Source organism: Lepus europaeus, chromosome 3, assembly GCF_033115175.1.
Source record: "Lepus europaeus isolate LE1 chromosome 3, mLepTim1.pri, whole genome shotgun sequence".
NCBI lineage: Eukaryota > Metazoa > Chordata > Mammalia > Lagomorpha > Leporidae > Lepus > Lepus europaeus.
Genome location: NC_084829.1, coordinates 149,174,813 through 149,193,322, shown reverse-complemented (window position 1 = coordinate 149,193,322; position 18,510 = coordinate 149,174,813).

Sequence of the window (18,510 nt, the reverse complement as noted above, 5' to 3'; positions counted from 1 at the left end):
ATGAAATTTGTTTGCCTTATATAAATAAAAGAATTATTAAAAGGTAACAGGAGGGAGACGGGTTTCTTCTATTAAGCTTTACAAGTCCAGCTTAAGGTTCAAATTATTTGACTCAGTAACCAAATATAGGATATGGCCTGATGATCACACATACCGACACATGGGCTTTCAGGTGGCAATTCTATGTATCGGAATCATATCGAGAGTCTACTACCAAGTGTAAGATTGCTCTTGTACCCTAAACATCCCAGCCTATTGTCCTTATCTTGAATGAAAGCATTTGTATTTTTTATTCTGAAACTACATGCTACTGATCCAGCTATTTGTAACTCTTCGTCTCCTCCACCATAGTGGGAGATATTTAGTGTATTTTTGAATTTTTTTGTCCAGTTGAAGTCTCTCTTTAATTTGTGTGTTAAAGCCATATTAATGTGAATATTGAAACACTAAGCAGAAGCTAATTTTTCTGTTTAGTCTAAATGACCCCAGTGAATTCAAACATATTCCAATATTTTCTTATTAAAGAGTTGGAACTCTGAAGAAATTCTAGTTCAATGCCTTTTTTGACACTTGAAACTTTTTAAGTTAATCGTCAGAATGAAAACCAACAGTGATGAAAACATATACACATGCAACCATAGTTCCCTTGGACATTGTTATTTGGGCCTGATTCTACTTTCTAGAAGGTCACAGAGATTTCTAGTGAAATCTTTCAGATGTTTGAAGACATTTTTCTTAAGTCGTTTCTAAGCAAAACATTCCTTTAATGGTTCTGACAACACACAAACAACAATTTTTCATCTGGTTGTTACAGACCTCTATAGCATATGTCACCAGTTATTTGCTTCAATTACCTTGAATGTCCTATCTTGTAACATCAGTAAATCCACAACATGACCCACGTTCAGAGCAAATTTTTAAGATGAACTTCACTTAGCCACTCAATGACAAATAACCAAAGTATTGATAACATATAATAAATATTAGCCAAATACTTAATGAGAATTCATTAGGAGTAAAAAAAAAAAACTGTTTTCTTGTCCTCGCTGAAGTAGTCTTTTGTTACTGGAGTTTCTTGTTTTCCCTCTGAATGGCACCTATACTCACAGTCTACATAACATTATTAGTACAGATCTGTGACCTACTATTTCAGTTGGACTACTTTCTTTCCCCAACTTGTTGATATATTCCCTCTACATTATCCATAGCCCCTGGTGCACAGCAGGTGCATCTATTGATTAGTTCATTGGTTGAAATCTATCAAGTAAATACAGACACTTGGTACTAAGTGCTATCAGCAGGCTTTAACCCTTCTCTTACTTCTTTAGTACCAAGAAATTAGCTATTTATTTATTATTTTTTTTTTTACAGGCAGAGTGGACAGTGAGAGAGAGAGACAGAGAGAAAGGTATTCCTTTGCCGCTGGTTCACCCTCCAACGGCCGCTGCGGCCAGCGCACAGCGCTGATCCGAAGGCAGGAGCCAGGTGCTTCTCCTGGTCTCCCATGGGGTGCAGGGCCCAAGCACTTGGGCCATCCTCCACTGCCCTCCTGGGCCACAGCAGAGAGCTGGCCTGGAAGATGGGCAACCGGGACAGAATCCAGAGCCCCGACCGGGACTAGAACCCGGTGTGCCGGAGCCGCAAGGTGGAGGATTAGCCTATTGAGCCACGGCGCCAGCGAAATTAGCTATTTAATTTCTTGTAAGTCAATATATTATTTTTATCTTCTGGGCTTAGAATTAGCATGATCTCCATAGCTATTGATAACATTTTAAAACGTGTACAAGAAGTGATGAGGTTTATGCAGTGACCCAAGCCAGAGTACAGAATGTCAGTTTGGGCAGCCATAGTCTATTATCATCTCTCTCCTGAATGTTACAAATCCCTGCCAACCACAAAGGCCTCACACTGGAACCATCCTCCACCACGCAGCTTTTTCCTTCTTAAATGTGAGACAGCTCAAATCATGTTTGCTACTTAAAATGTTAACACACTATGTATGGGTCTCCATGAGCAGTATTAGAAAATCCCACCCTTCAGCTCGGCTCTGAAGGCTTTTTCCAGCATGATTCTGAATAAACCTTGTTTTCTCTGGTCCGTTCCTTGCTTACCTCCTGTAGAGTCAATGATCTGGATCTAGCAAGACTGCTGTGTGTCCAGCCTCCTTGTCTCCTCACACAGTTCTCTCCGGTCCTCGACTGGCGGGGAACTTCTGCTTTCTCTCCAGGCCTGTCTCCGTCCCAGGTTCTAACCAGGCTGCATCGTGCCCAGCTCAGTGGCTGCACGGGACTACGGACTCACATCTATCTGAAACACCTGCCCTGTGAAATCCTCTCAGTCCTCACCCAGACTCAGGCCTCCTCATTGGTCATCTCAAACGGGGCTACACATTAGAATCACCTGGGGAGGTTTTGTTTTTTTTTCCCGCCTTTAAAGACTTCTTTATTTGAAAAGCAGCATTAAAGAGACAGAGACAGAGACAGAGAGAGAGGTCTTCTATCCCCTGGTTCATTTCCCAAATGGCCACATCTTCCAGGGCTGGGCAAGGCCAAAGCCAAGAGCCAGGAACTTCATCCAGGTCTCTCAAATGGGTGGCTAGGGCCCAAGTATTTCGGCCATCTTCCACTGCTTTCCCAGCTACATTAGCGAGTTGCTGGATTGGAAGTAGAATGGTTAGGACTTGAACCAGCATTCATATGGAACGCTGGCATCGCCAGGATGTTAACCCACTGAGCAATAAAACCAGCCCCTCAAGAGGCATTTAATGATACCATCGTCTAGCCTAGTTATTCTAGATCAGAATAAAATATGGTACAGAATAGGTGTAAAGAGCATTTTTAAGCCATCAACATATTCAACAGGATAAGATTTGATTTTTTAAAAGCAATGATGCAATGTATGTTTAGCACATTCAGGATAGGTTTGATATTTGATATGTACTTGCCCTCTTTATTTTTGACAGTAAGGGCTGCTAATAATAGGATAATATTTATTCAACTTAAAGGGATTTTTACATGGAAAAACTCATTCATCATAGTACAGCATTTTATGCATATGCACTATTTATTAAAAGGGCATAGTCATTAGGATCAGAATGTGAGGCAGTGAAGTTTTTCTTTTGTAGAAAATTAAAGGAAGCTTCAACATATATTTAAAAATTCTTATGTCCTACAAAAGGTTATTTGCCTACAGAAAAAACCATATTTGGGTACAACTGATATGTTTTGGGTCTTGGCTGCTTCTGTTACTTTAACACTCCTTTGAAAGAATACTATTAAATACTCTTTCTGTCTGATCAGGTCAAGGATACAGTTTAACAGCTTTACTCATTTGGTAGTATATAAGAATTATCCCAAAGTTGCCTCACATTCTATATTTATTTAGCCTCCTGCTGTGTTCTGGAGAAGCTGTTTTTTCTTAGAGTACCTGTGGCAGGGACCCAAGTGACAGTCCTATTACTGAGACTTAGAGGAAAGAGGTCATGAGAGAAATTTGCTGCACAGGGCATCAATATATCTGGCTGGCTTGGGCAGATGCCACTATCAGAGAGCGTTGCTTCAAATTCGTCCGTTCTTTAGAAGGAGACATCACAATCTGTACAATCTAACAAACTTGGAATTAACCTTTGGGATATACAGCCTGTTGTCTTCCTGATTCTTAACTAGTGAGCCAGCAGTGAATCATCTCTTTTAATGTAGAAGACAAAAACCATAAAAATATGGTTTAAGGGTCTATAAGAAAGAAATGTGAAATGTTGAAATGTTGTATGTGACTCATGCTTTCAAATATTTCCAACAAGTTACATAAGTTTAGCTGTAGTTTAATGCAAATGAATGATGTTGGGGGTGGGCCTGCATCAACAGGAAAGAATGAGTCTGGCTCAAAAGGGAAGATAGTTTTTTGCCTATCTTATTATTAACACTATTAAGAGTGGGGCCGGTGCCGTGGCTCACTTAGCTAATTCTCTGCCTGCGGCGCCAGCATCCCATATGGGCGCTGGGTTCTAGTCCTGGTTGCTCCTCTTCCTGTCCAGCTCTCTGCTGTGGCCCGGGAGGGCAGTGGAGGATGGCCCAAGTGCTTGGGCCCCTGCCCCCGCATGGGAGACCAGGAGGAAGCACCTGGTTCCTGGCTTTGGATCGGCGCAGTGCACGGCCGTAGCGGCCATTTGGGTAGTGGACCAGTGGAAGGAAGACCTTTCTCTCTGTCTCTCTCTCTCACTGTCTAAACTCTGTCAAATAAATTTTAAAAAAAAATTATTAAGACTTTGGTTGACTTCATTGCTCATTGTTAGAAATCGCACTGATGACATCACTGGAAGAACCAATCTACAGTGTGAAAGAGTTCTTCATGCGTACAGTCAATAAAAATGCAGGTTTAAACTCACTCTAAAGCACTGTTCCTTGCATATTACATCAGTTTGCGTAGAATCAATTCAGTGTTGATGCGAACACTCTCAGCTGATCATCTTCTTTTATATTATTGAAATATGAGTACCAAGAATTCGTTGAAGAAATCAAACATATCTTCATAATCGAAAAATGTCAGTGCTAGAGGTCAGCATTGTGGCACCGAAGGTTAAACTGCCATATGGGAACCATCCCATATGAACTCCAAGTCCCAGCTGCTCCACTTCTGATCCAGCTCCCCGCTAATGAGCCTGGAAAGGCAGCAGATGATGGCTTAAGGACTTGAGGCCCTGTCACCCACATGGGAGACCCAGACAGAGTTCCAGTCTCCTGCCTTCAGCCTGGCCCAGGCCCAGCCACTGTGACCATTTGTGGAATGAACCAACACATAGATGGTTCTCAATCTCTCTCTCTCTCTCTCTCTCTCTCACACATACTCAAGAAATACTTCATCGTTATTTTTAAGTCTTAAATATTTCTTACAGTCTGTCTAAATGGAAAGATAGGATCCATTGGCCACACTTTAAAAGATTACTGATACTATTACTATATTGACTTTACATATAAAGCTCCACACCCAGCAGGTTTAGGGAGGGGTCAATTAGTTACACCTTAACCATAGCATACAGTATATATGGATGTGGTATAGAAGTCATACACAAAGGTTAAACTTGCAGGCAAAGCTGAGGGCTGCATTTATAGGAATATATGGCAAATGGACAAACAACTGCATATCAAGTAACACTGAGAATACTTATGTAACGTAGAACTGTCATTACATTTTTCTACAAATGTCAGACCTTTTTAAAATGATGTACTAAACATAAAATTTAGTACTTGCAGACCTATCTTGGGCATTTTACAACCAGGAAATATATTTGATTAGTAATTTCATTTTGAACTCTAAACCATTTTGGCTTTGGTCCTAAAAGTAAAATTTATCTGAATAATACTAGAACATAATTCAGAAAAATACCTATGTGTTGATGCGCAACATTTTATTTCCTAATGTAAGCTAAACTTTTATGATACAAAATTTTCTAATTATAAATTTTATTGTGATAGCCAAAATAATGTGGCCTGTGGATGGCCATTGGCTCCTCAACATGGGCCCAGGCAGGCTGGAAAGGAGAGCTGAGCTTATTTAATTGTGTATCAATACTTTCAAGATAGTGGACATATTTTCAAAAACTGAAAAACAATCGAAGTCTAAAGTATTTCTTGATTGAGGTTAATAATATTTGGAACAATAGCCAGCAGTGTTGAACCAGGAACAGATGGGAAATAACTACCTGGAGCTTGGATACCAAAAAACATGAAGAGGTGGTAAGAATTGAGATAGGGATGCACAATGTCATTATCTCTATAATCTGAAACAGACTATATGATCCATTCACAAGACTTTACCTTGACGTTTTGCTTTCTAAATAATATGTTCCTATGAAGATGATTCTGTGAGAAAGTTTAACATTCAGAATATAGGACAACGTTATAATAATTAAAACCAATACAACACAAAATTTAGGATTGGATAAATGATGTGTAATTTTTACGTTTATTATGGTGCAAGTGACTACTTGTTGGAAATATATGATGGTAGAATTTCTGATACCATTATTGAAATATTAACCTTATATAATTAAAGGGTCATTTTATAAAAGCTCTCACATGGAATTTTATTTCCTCTAGTAAAAATAATGGAAGCTTAATTTTAGATATAGACCCCTTCTGATTAATTTAAAAACCAGTTAATTTTCTCTCCAGCAAGTCCTTGGTCTCCTAAATGTATCATATAATGTTTCACTTAAAACAAAAAAACAAAAAAAAATGGGCTTTATTTGATGCTCATAATAAACTGCCTTGGCATGTTATCATTTAATTAACTCATAATGAGTATCCCACATGCCACATTGTCCATTCAAAGCCAGAAAGCCATAGAGCTTGCTGGGTTTGTATACATATGTTTTGTCAAGACTCTGGATTCCTTTAAATAGCATTCTTGACACTGTGGGGCTCTCTGAGTTTTTATATAACCATAGAAGAATGCAAACTCAAGTTTAAACAAATGCATTAAAGTATACATGGTAAAGAAATCAAATGGAATATACTGCTCTTAAATCATTCTATTTGCTTTCTCTCGTTTTCATCACCTCACGTCTTAGGTTACTAAAAGTATGTCACTCTTATCTTCAAACAAATGCCTTTGTCACTGTGTGCCAGACCCAACTAAAAATTCAATACAGCTGCATGCAGGCCTCCCCTCCGAATGCTCTACAGCACTCCAAATATTTAACTCTTTGTCTGGATTGACCCTTGCCTCCAGCTGGAGTCCTGCTCCAGCCTGAACAAAAGCCTCAGGTGACGGCTGTGTTCTTTTATGGGAGATGGTGGTTGTGAACATGCTTTCGCCACTGTGGTAACATACAGAGTTGTGAACCTTTTTTTCACACGTTGAGGCTTGCCTTGAATTAAACTGGACAATTAATCCTAAAGCTGCACACATCAGCACTAGCCCACCATTAGTGCTAAATCAGGATATAAAAAAATAAAGTTGGATGCCCGTTAGGCACTTTACTACCAACATAATACAATACTAATAGTACTAAGATATGACCTTTAGCATTACTTCCAAGTAAATCAAAACCTTTGCATATGAGCCCCTCTTAGGAGGAAAGATATATGTATACATTTACATATAAATATATATTTCTTTCAGAATCAGAAGGAAAAAAAATCACAGCACGAGCACTGAACAAGATGAGCCTCCCTGATTTGGAATACTTAATATATTAAGACATCCAGTGGAAATGAAAGAGAGAATTCTTTGAAACAATGCCCTCAAAATTAGTTAGCACATGGCCTCTTTCTGATTTTATCTGACACGGAAATTATACTTGTGACTTTTTTGCTCAGATTTAGAAATTATTTTTCTACACAAATGGAAAGGATATTTTATATGAAGGAAAAGCACTATATATATTATAGTAGAACACTACAACCGAACATTATAAAAAATTCATCATATAGCTCACGCCTTTGTCTTAGCCCATACAACCACAGTAGATAATTCTGAGTAACTGACAGGAGGAGTTGGCCAATGACAGCCAATTTTTGAGCTGTAAGAATACAGCCTTAGAGCCTGCAAAGGCTAAAATATTTAATCTCTGGCCCTTTACAGAAAACATTTGCTAATCCCTGATCTAAAATATTCAGAAATAGGCAAGATTTCTCACTTGGCATGAAAAAAAAATGTTCAAATCTAAACGTCTAAGGGAATTTATGCATGCTGAGGACAAACAGAATGACTCAAAAACAGGAAATACTGTGTGGCCACCAAAGTGCTCTAGCTGATTTGAACAGTGGACCAATGCACTTGGTGGGGTGTGCATCTTTTCCTCACAATAAGTGGGAATTTATGTTTGGAACACTGTGCCTCCAGCTACTTAAGTGGAGAGCAGGTGCTTTATCACACTTCTGGGCAACGTCTGCAACTTGATAGGCAAACAGTATTCAGTGGTCAAGAGCTTGACTTCCAGAGCTAGTCAGTTCAAGTTTCATGTCCACCACTTATTAGCCATAAATATTCAGTGACTGTGTTGCTCTTATGAGCTTTAGCTTCCCCATCTGGAGAATAAGGAAATTATAAATAACAGTGTCTGCCTCAAAGAGTTGCTTCAAGGCTTAAATGAATTAAGATGTATGAATTACCGAAAACAGTGTCCTGTAATACATGCTAGGAAACATTAGCCAGCACTGGCTTCTTCAAGCTTGGATTTAAGCCAAGAGTTAAGGCTTCAGGATAGACTTGAGAATCCTGAGAAATTAGGACATTAATTTCAGAGCTCATTTAATTCATATCCTTTATTTCTTGGACAAGGAAACTGAGGCAACTGTACTATGATTTGCCAAGCTTCTGAACTGGTGCTGTAGGTTTTATAGTGTTAAGTACCCATCCGTACAGGAATCCTCATGGGGAGATGTCATCAAGCATATTTTGTGTTCTGGAAACAAAATATTAGGTATGAAGAGGTATGGAAAATAGAATAATTTCATCGAGAAAAAAGGACTACTGGATAATAAGGGACCATACTAAGTATGCTTGCTTTCCCTCTATCTCACGGGAATTCTGTGAGCACAGTGCCGTATCCCTCCCATGGTCAAAAGACTGAAGATTGTAATATTGCTGTTCAGGTAATATTCTTTTGACTTCTCTTGCAAGAAGGAGAGTTTTAGAATTGATTTCTTATACTTAGGAGTCTGTTTTCACCACCAATTGCTAAACCTTGACATCAGTCATCTATTTCACTAAGACAGTAATACTGAGGTGGTTTTTTAAGTAACTTTTTATAGGGAATGCTGCTCTTGACTGTTTAACAACCTTAGAATAAATCTATTTTGTTCTGGACAATATTATGTGCTTGCTGTATTTCACGCAGAAGCAGTTTTGTCTTAGAGTTAACTGGTTCTTCTAAGAGGAAAACACTAAAATTAGACTCCTCTGGAACTAGTCATCCCTATAAATTCTATATCAATTTAGTTAATAAATGGAGAGGTTTTCTTGGAAGAGAAAGAGGGAAGGAGAGAGGGGAGAGGGAGGGAGGGAGAAAGGGATGGAGGAAAGAGGAAAGTAGGAGGAGGCAAGTTACTCATGGCCTTCATTGGCTGAAACTCCAGTAGACAAATCAACAGTCAAAGAATTAGCTTGCATTTGCTTGTGAATAGCAGGTCAGAGGTTGCTTTGAGCCAAAGAAGTTATTTAAGGCCTTGGTTCCCAATGAGCAAGTTGATGGTAACTTATCATAGAAGATGAATTAAATAGGAGGTTATAACAAGAGTTTTTAATCCTTATTTTTTGGTGCCATGAACTACTTCAGTTGTCTGACAGTGTCCATTCTAAGCAAAATGTTTTTTGGATGGGTGTTTAGCCTCACAGTCAAAGGACTGGTAACAATTCGTAGGTCTCACATCAGATGGAGTGCTGGGTGTGATACCTAAGAAGTCAAAGACAACCAAGCAAAAGCATTATTCTTTTTTTTGGTGAAAGGTAAATTGTATTTTAAAATTGATTTATTTATATAAAGAGAACAGATTTCCTGTATCTCATATACAGCTTTAAGAACATAACAATACTTCTGTACCCTCCCTGCTCCATCCTTTCTTATTTTTCTTTTAATTTTTGTGACAACATACTTTCAATTTACTTTATAATCTCAAGCTTAATCCTCCACTAAATAAGAATTGAACAAGAAGAAAGTAGAAAGACCACTGTTCCTCAAGAGTATAGACAAGGGCTCTAAACACTAATCAGATCTTACAATGTCAATCTTACTCATACACATTACATTTTTGTACTCTATACAGTTGCTACAACAAATCAGAGAAAATAAACGATATTTGCCTTTTTGGGATTGCCTCATTTCACCAAGCTTAATAGCCTCCAGTTAAATCCATTTTGTTGTGAAAGACAGGGTTCCATTCTTTTTTTTTAATGGCTGAGTAGCACCCCATTGTGTATATATACCCCATTTTCTTTATCCAGTCATCAGTTGATGGACATCTGGGTTGAATCAGTATCTTAGTTATTGTGAACTGAGCTGCTATAACAGAGTTACCGGGAACACTCTCATATGCTGATTCCATAGCCTTGGAGTATGATATAGCTGGATCATATGGCAGATCAATTTTGAGATTTCTGAGGAATCTCCATACTATCTTCCCTAATGGTTGTACTACTTTACATTCCCACCAACAGGGTTTTTCTCCACCTTTTCCAACACCTTTTCCTTCACATCTTTATCAGCATTAAAAAGCAATATTCTTTAAACATTTATTTATTCAATAGAGAGAGAGACTCTAGCTTCCTGCCAATGCAGACCTAAGGAGGTGGTGATGATGGATCAAGCAGTTGCCTGCCTCTCACATGAGAAACCTGGTTTGAGTTTCTGATTTAGGTTTTGGCTCTGGCCCTGGTGAAACCCTGACCATTGCAAGCATCTGGGCAGTGAGACAATGGAAGAGAACACTCTCTGTCTTTGTCTACCAAATAAATAAGTAAAATTCTGAAGAATCATGTTTCTTTATTTTTTTTTAGTTCTTAGAGAAAAAACTTTTTACTTTTAAATAATTCTAGATTCATGGGAAGTTGCAAAGAAGGTTGCCAACCTTCCTCCAGCATTATCATCAGAATATGCAAACCGGACAATTGTTGACATTGGGACAATCCACATAAGTTATGCATATTCAACAGTTACACGTGTACTGATGTGTCATGTGTCTCTGTGTGCGCCTGTATGTCTGTATATAATTCTATGCAATTTTATTAAATATGTGGCTGTGTGAACCCAGGATGACAACCAACATGCAGAACTGTTCTATCATTCAGGCTTCATTGTGATCCTTCTGTCTTGACACATTCCCCACTCTAGTCCTTGGAAACCACTAATTTACTATTAATTTTTTTTTCATTTATTAAACTTTTATTTAATGAATATAAATTTCCAAAGTACAGCTTATGGGTTACAATGGCTTCCCCCCTCCCATAACTTCCCTCCCACCCGCAACCCTCCCCTTTCAGGGTTACTATTAATTTTTATGATTTTTGATTTCAAAAATGGTATCAGGTATTGTTGAGACCTCTTTAAACTTTTTTTTTCATTTAGCATAATCCCCCTGAGGTTCATCCCCATTGTTGTGGGTATCATATCTTTCACTCCTGTTTATCGATGAATAGTAGGCCATGGTATAGATGTACCTCAGTTTAACCATTCTCCTCTCAATGGACATCTCGCTTGTTTCCACCTTTTAGCTATTGCAAATAAAAGCCACTGGCTTTTATATGAACATAGGCTTCAATTTCTCTAACATATATGCCTTAAAATACAATTGGTGAGTATAGTCAATCCATATTTAATCCTACTTGAAACTTGAGTTTTTCAGAGTGACTCAGCAACTTTCATCAGTAATGTAAAATATTCCAGTTTGTCTTCATCCTTTCCAGCAATTATTCTTAGCTCCCTTCCTTTTTTTTTTTTTTTTTCTTTTCAAGTCAGTTTGAAAGGTGAGTGGTGCAATCGATCTCATTGTGGCCTTAATTTGCACTTCCCTAAAGGCTAAAGATGTTGGACATCTTCTCAGGTGATATAATCTTCTAGCTGACATTTGTATATACTCTTGGGTGAAACTTTTTGTCATGTATTTGAAGCATGTTGATCATTTTAATTGTTGCATTCTGGGACATCTTTATATAGTCTAGATCCAAGTCATTTGTCAGACATAAAATTTTTAAAAAAATTTTTTTAAAACTTTTATTTAATGAATATAAATGTCCAAAGTACAGCTTATGGATTACAATGGCTTCCCCCCCCACCCCATAATTACCTCCCACCCAGAACCCTCCCCTTTCCCGCTCCCTCTCCCCTTCCATTCACGTCAAGATTCATTTTCAATTCTCTTTATATACAGAAGATTAGTTTAGTATATATTAAGTAAAGATTTCAACAGTTTGCCCTCACATAGCAATACCAAGTGAAAAATACTGTTGGAGTACTAGTTATAGCATTAAATCACAACAGACATAAAATTTACAAACATCTCCTCCCATGCTGTAGGTGTCTTCTCAGCCTCTGAACAGGTCCTCCTTCCTGAGTAAAGACTTTTACTTTTGATAACATCCAACTTGTCAATTTTCCCTTTTCTAGATTATGCTTTTGTTGTCAATTCTAAAAACTTGTCAGTTAACCATAGATCCTGAAGCTTTTTTCCTAAATGCTTTATAGCTTTAGGTTTTCTACTTCAGTTTTTGTCCATTTTAATTAATTTTATATAGGTGTGAAGTTTATAACAAAGCTCTATTTTTAAAGTTATGGATGTCTAATTCTCCAGTACCAATGTTGAAGGGCTAACAGAAAAATATTTTTGAAAGCATAAGTTACATAGGATTAGAAATGAAACCAATGTCTCTGAAAGTTATCAAATGTTTTTAAAAATAAACATTTTGGCCAGGTAAAGGCAGGGGGCATCTCTAACAAGAAATTTACAGTTCTGCCTGCAATGTTGCTGACCCTACTTGGCTGTCCCCTCAACTGCAGTGGTCACTTTGGAAGTTGGGCTGAGTGAAGGGCTTTTCAGCTTGGAGCCAATAAGATCTGTGGCTCTGACCTGGGCATCCTTCGATTCCAGGGCAGGTCCATTTCCAGTGATCCAACTCTTGGCAGAGCTGCCAGGGCTCTTCACAAGCTGACTTCTGCTGAAACCCAGGCTTACCACATTGAAAGCCACTGCAGTGGACTGGCCTGTTGGGTCTCCTTGAGGGCAGATCACTGTACAGATCAGCCATTAATAGGCCTGCCACCCATTGCTTCTGATGCCTAGCTTTCTTTTCCTCCTGGTTTGTGTTAAAGCAGACCAGACGATGCAAGTCAAGGGAGTGCCCGTGTCCCATCTCTAATCTTTGGTGGCCTGAACTACAAGTCTATAGTCACAGGCATGTTCTGTAGTAGTTTTTCTAAGGTAGACAATGCCCATGAGGAAAATTATATTCTCACTTTAAAACTTTCTTTCCCTTTGGTCTGAAAGGGAGGTTTTTTTTTTTTTACTTACTGTATACTTCGCTGATGGCGATGTGAATCTAGCTATGAGATTATTAGTTAAGTTCTTATTTTGGCTATGCTATTACAGAAAAATGTTAGCCATCTCTTATAAGGTCTAAAGATTAAATTGTGCATCCTACAGATTCCTTCATAATAGAATTAGTTCCCTACCTTGAAGAGAATAGAGAAGTGAAAGAACAAGTTGGGCTTAGAATAGAGAAATGAGGGAGCAAGTCCTAGATCACTTGCTGACAATAGCAATATTACATGAATACTTAGCAAACCGTTTCAACCCTTAGATAAGAACTGCCTTTACCTGGCCAGCTCTCCTCCCAGGCCAGCCAAGTAATGAAAGTCAACAGAGTGCCTTCCCCTAGGAGGTTCACACCTCCCTTAGGATATACCCCATGTGAAGAGATAGATAGGTCTGGGCCTCTTAACTTACAAGGCCTAAAGCCCAACAGATTATTATCAAGCCCCTTCTATCAGGTTCTATTTGCCTCTCAATCAGAAAACTTAATTGTAGCTTAGACAGCACCTTTCTTAGCTCCTCTAATAATGACTCTGTCCTTTGTTCTAGACCCTGTCTAGTCCACTTGGGCCTCATTCCTTTGTAATCATAACCTCTACTCTACCACCAATGGCTCTACTCCCAACCTGTGTGTACTGATGGTCCTCTTCCCCACTTAATGCTGTATAATTGTTCAGACCTGGTTAAGGCCACTCTTAGGATCATTGGTTACTATCCTCAACCTGTCTTTTATGACCTTGTCTAAATATGATCAGAGTCGGGGAACTTGGAAGGCTTCCATAGCCTTGGCAACTCATGACGACAGCCTAGGGTGGTTACTGGCGCCATAAACTAGAGTGTCAATTTGTTGGGTCAACAACAGGAGCCACTGTGCGCTTGCTCCTGATGTGGGATCTCTGTCCTTAATGTACTGTACATTTTGATTTAATGCTATAACTAGTACTCAAACAGTATGTTTCACTTTGTGTTTCTATGTGGGTGCAAACTGTTGAAGTATTTATACTAAATTGATCTTCTGTATATAAATAGAATTGAAAATGAATCTTGATGTGAATGGAAAGGGAGAGGGAGCGGGAGAGGGGAGGGTTGCGGGTGGGAGGGAAATTATGGGAAGGGGAAAGCCATTGTAATCCATAAGCTGTATACTGGAAATTTTATATTCATTAAATAAAAGTTAAAAAAAATAAAGGTATATTTTACAGAAAAAAAAATAAACATTTTGTGATTTTAACACATTAAATAAAACTTTAAGTTTCTTTTTTTTTTTTTTTTGACAGGCAGAGTTAGACAGTGAGAGAGAGAGACAGAGAGAAAGGTCTTCCTTCCGTTGGTTCACCTCCCAAACAATCTGAAGCCAAGAGCCAGGAGCCAGGTGCTTCCTCCTGGTCTCCCATGTGGGTGCAGGACCCGAGCACTTGGGCCATCCTCCACTACCTTCCTGGACCATAGCAGAGAGCTGGCCTGGAAGAGGAGCAACCAGAGGAGCAACCAGGACAGAACCGGTGCCCCAACCGGGACTAGAACCCAGGGTGCCGGCGCCACAGGCGGAGGATTAGCCTAGTGAGCCGCGGCACCGGCTGAAAAACTTTATGTTTCTAAGCATGTACAACACCTAAGTTTTCAGAAAAATGTGTGTGATTTCTATTACTTAATCTTTAGATAATGCAAATACCTATTGTGCTGAGTTGTCTATATTCATAATCAAAATAAATTCTGAAGTTTTGTCAAGCATTATTGAAAATCATGGTGCTCATTTGCCCCACACCCACTTTCAAGAATCCCAGGTTAAGAACCCCTGATTTAGAAGAATGATGGGTTTATCCCCTGTGGTTCTAGAGATAGTTAAGCTGAAATCAATCGGTGAACACCACATTCCCAATCACTGCTACGTGGTTCATATCTCAGCTGAAATCATACAAGGGCATTATAACAATTAGCTGTCTGTATCTGTTCCTCAGCTGCCTGGTAAAGAAACGCATTTCTTTTTCCAGAAAATTTCTCCAACAGCCTGGGCAAGCACTCGCTAAGAAGACAACTGGGAGGACTGCAGCTGACAATAGTTAAGACCCTTCCATGGGCTAGTAAGTTCTTTGGCTCTGGAGAGAAAGGGTGTTAGGACCTCATACACAGATTTCGATCAAGAGATCCGCAACCTCAACCAGACCCATGGGAAAATGAGTACTCCAAGCATCTAATTCCAAGTCCCCCAGCCAAAGGAGGTCGAAAGTGGTTGGAAATGTTTCCTCCCTGCTCTCTAAAGCATCCATGAGACTGCTGACTGGTCAGCAGCAAGACTGTGCAGTTGTCATCACTACATGTAAATTCGTCTCCTGAACAGGGAAAGCACTAGCGTTTAGTAGCACAAGGTTGTCCTGTTTTGACAGCGTTTTCGTTCAGGGTTCAAGAGTAATTACTGGAATAAATCATCAATAGGTGGTGGCGATATTGATTTTGTGTCAGCACCTGAGCAAACTATAACCCAGCCTCTGTCTGAAGCCATGTTCATTGTCTTTTGTGCTTTCGTTTTGAATTGCTGTCCCAAAAAGGCTTTTTAGCTTGCACATGAAATTGCCTACTGAGATGCTTTTCCCAGGAAATCTCACTGCCCAGATCACCTCTCCCTCCCCTGTTCTCCCTGGAACAGTCTCCCTAGACCACTTTACAGCACTCTCTTAGCTAGTGTGAAATGCTAATATGGATTGCTGTGATTTCTCAGCAAAGCCAAAGGAAAATGTGATTACTGGTCAGAGGGTTTCATATTAGCACTTGCTTCTGCTAATTTAAAAATAGGTTGGACTGTAGGAAAACCAATTTCCTCCCTTAACATTAGTTTGTTCTGCTGTTCTTTGTTTAATAAATATCCTATGGATCCAAACTAATATGAAGAGGAGAAGAGCTCATTCTATTCAATGTGAACTCAAAATCTAGCCAGATTTAATATTTTTGAAAACAAATTTAAACCTGATTTTCAACCAAAATAAAACAACTTACCTGGTTTTTTATTTTATTTTTTTGGCTGGCTGGCTCAAATAGAAAATCTCTTTGATGTTCTAAGCCTATTAAACATGAAGAGGTAACTGAATGTCAAGACACTGAATCCAGATACTCCAATCTTAAATATACTCAGATTAAATAGTTTTTGCTTCTCTGGATGATAACAAAAGACAAATAACAAAGCAGAGTACAAAAACCAAAGCTTCTGCATTTGCAGAACCACAAATCTCTATCTCATTTAAGTCGTCTCTTAAATTTTATTGAGGATTAGATATGTGTGTATACCAGAAAAATTACTCTTCTCTTCCTCTTTCATTGTGTTTTGTATTTGGATAAATGTTTCTGAATTTTCTAGTTCAAAATTCAGACTCCCTCCTAATTTTCAACAGTTTTTTGCCTGTGTTGACCCATCTGTATGCATGGAGCTCTCCTTCCCTGCTGTATACTCCATGCCCTTCTCTGTCACCAAGTCTGCATTCTCTCCATTTCACCATGTGTTTGCTTCTACTTGTAGCCAAGATTCTCAGAGCATCAAAGAAAACTTAGGATAAATTTTAATAATTGTATAATTTTAGCATTTGTGTACCACTTTACATTTTATTAAGCTGCTATTTTTAAAAGATGTATTTAGCTATTTATTTGAAAGGCAGATCGTCCAAGGGGTGAGGCAGTGAAGGAGTGAGAGAGGGAAGTGGAGAGAGAGAGAGAGAGATAGGAACATTCCATCCCTGGTTTACTCTCCAAAGGGTCACAACACCCATGTCTGTACCAGGCTGAATCCAGGAACCAGAAACTCCATCCTGGTTACCCACATGGGTGGCAGAGGCCCAAGTACCTAGGCCAACTTCCACTGCCTTTCCCGCACATTGCAGGGAGCTGGATCCTAAGTACAGAGTAGCTGGGACTGGGACTGGTGCTCTGATATGGGATGCCAGCAGCTCTAGCAGTGGCTTAACCCACTGCACCACAATGGCGACTCGGGTTATTATCACTATATTTTACCAATAAAGAAACAGAACATTATGTTCTTAAAATTGCATCCACAAATCACATTGAATCTGTTAAAAAGTAATTACAAACCCAAATTTAAAGATTTTTCTAAGAAGGAAAAAATAAATGGAACATCGAAGAATTAAGTTATGTGCTCAAGCAAGATCAAGCATTCCTTAAACAGCAGGGGTATTCTTGAACTTTTGTTTTCTACTGATCTTTCACTCTTTGACTACTACTGGTTAAGAAAAAAATATCTCTTTGGTTATGAATGTTTTCCAGGTCTCTCAACTCTTTCACCTTTTGTGTTGAGTTTTCTCTTTCTTCTGCCTGCATCTCTTTCTTCTGGTTCCATATCTAATTGTGTGTGTTTGGGTTGCCAGGAATACCCCTGGATCTCACAGATAAATCCCATACAACTCATGTACTTGTATATTTGAATCTGTGCCTAGAAAAATTCTTAAAGAATGGAGGTCCTTTAATAGATATTACTCTTCTGTAACCGCGCCAAAAGAATGTATGCTTCACCCCAGCACAGCGCCTTGAAGATAGCAAGCATTCAATAACTATTTGTAGGATGAATCGGTGAATATACATTTAGAAATATCTGACATGCCATCAAAACATTTCCAAGCCTTCTCTAGGGAGTGTCAGGCTAATGTAAATGTGAGAGAAAACTCAGCAAATGTCAACAGGCTATAAATAATCACTTGGTCTATCAGTGTAGGGAATTTACATATACAGACATTTCCTTTGATGAATGCTAAAGCTCATAATGAAAAGGAACATGTATTCAGAGAATGAAACATCTGAACTAACACAGTGAAAAATCACGATTTGGGGATCAAAGGCCCGGCTTCGCATCTCAGCTCTGTCACTTTCCTTAGACAAGCTATCGAATCTTCCTGAGCTTGTTTCCTTGTTTTCAAACAGGCTTGATAACATCCCCTCATATGATTATTGTGAAACTCAAATGAGATAACGCCTGCTGAGTGCCTTTGGACACCGAATGGGCACTATACACTCCTACGTTTCACTTCTTTTTCCTTGTAAGTCTTGAGGGCGACATTCAAGTTTTATCTTTAAAGGATTGACAAGCCACTGAATTGATACGGATACAAAAGTCCCTAGAAGCATATTACAGATTTGGAAACTTCGAAAACTACTACTATTTTAAAGATTTATTTTGAGAACCTGATGTCTCCTAAGCCCTAATTTGGGCATAAATAGGATTCTGCCCAATTGGAGGCCTTTCACAAATGTTGGTTCTTAAAAAATTGGTAGAAAATGGAATTAAAAGATGCTTCTTTTGGTGAAAAATTTGAAATCCATGCATAGTTTATTCATAATAAACATTTTCCATGAATTTAACAATAATTTATTTATTTGAGAGGCACAGAGAGGGAGAAAGATAGCTCCCATCTGCTGGTTCACTCTCTGAACGCCCACATTGGTGGAGGTTAGTCAGTGGTCAAAGCCAGGAGCCAGGAACTCAATCCAG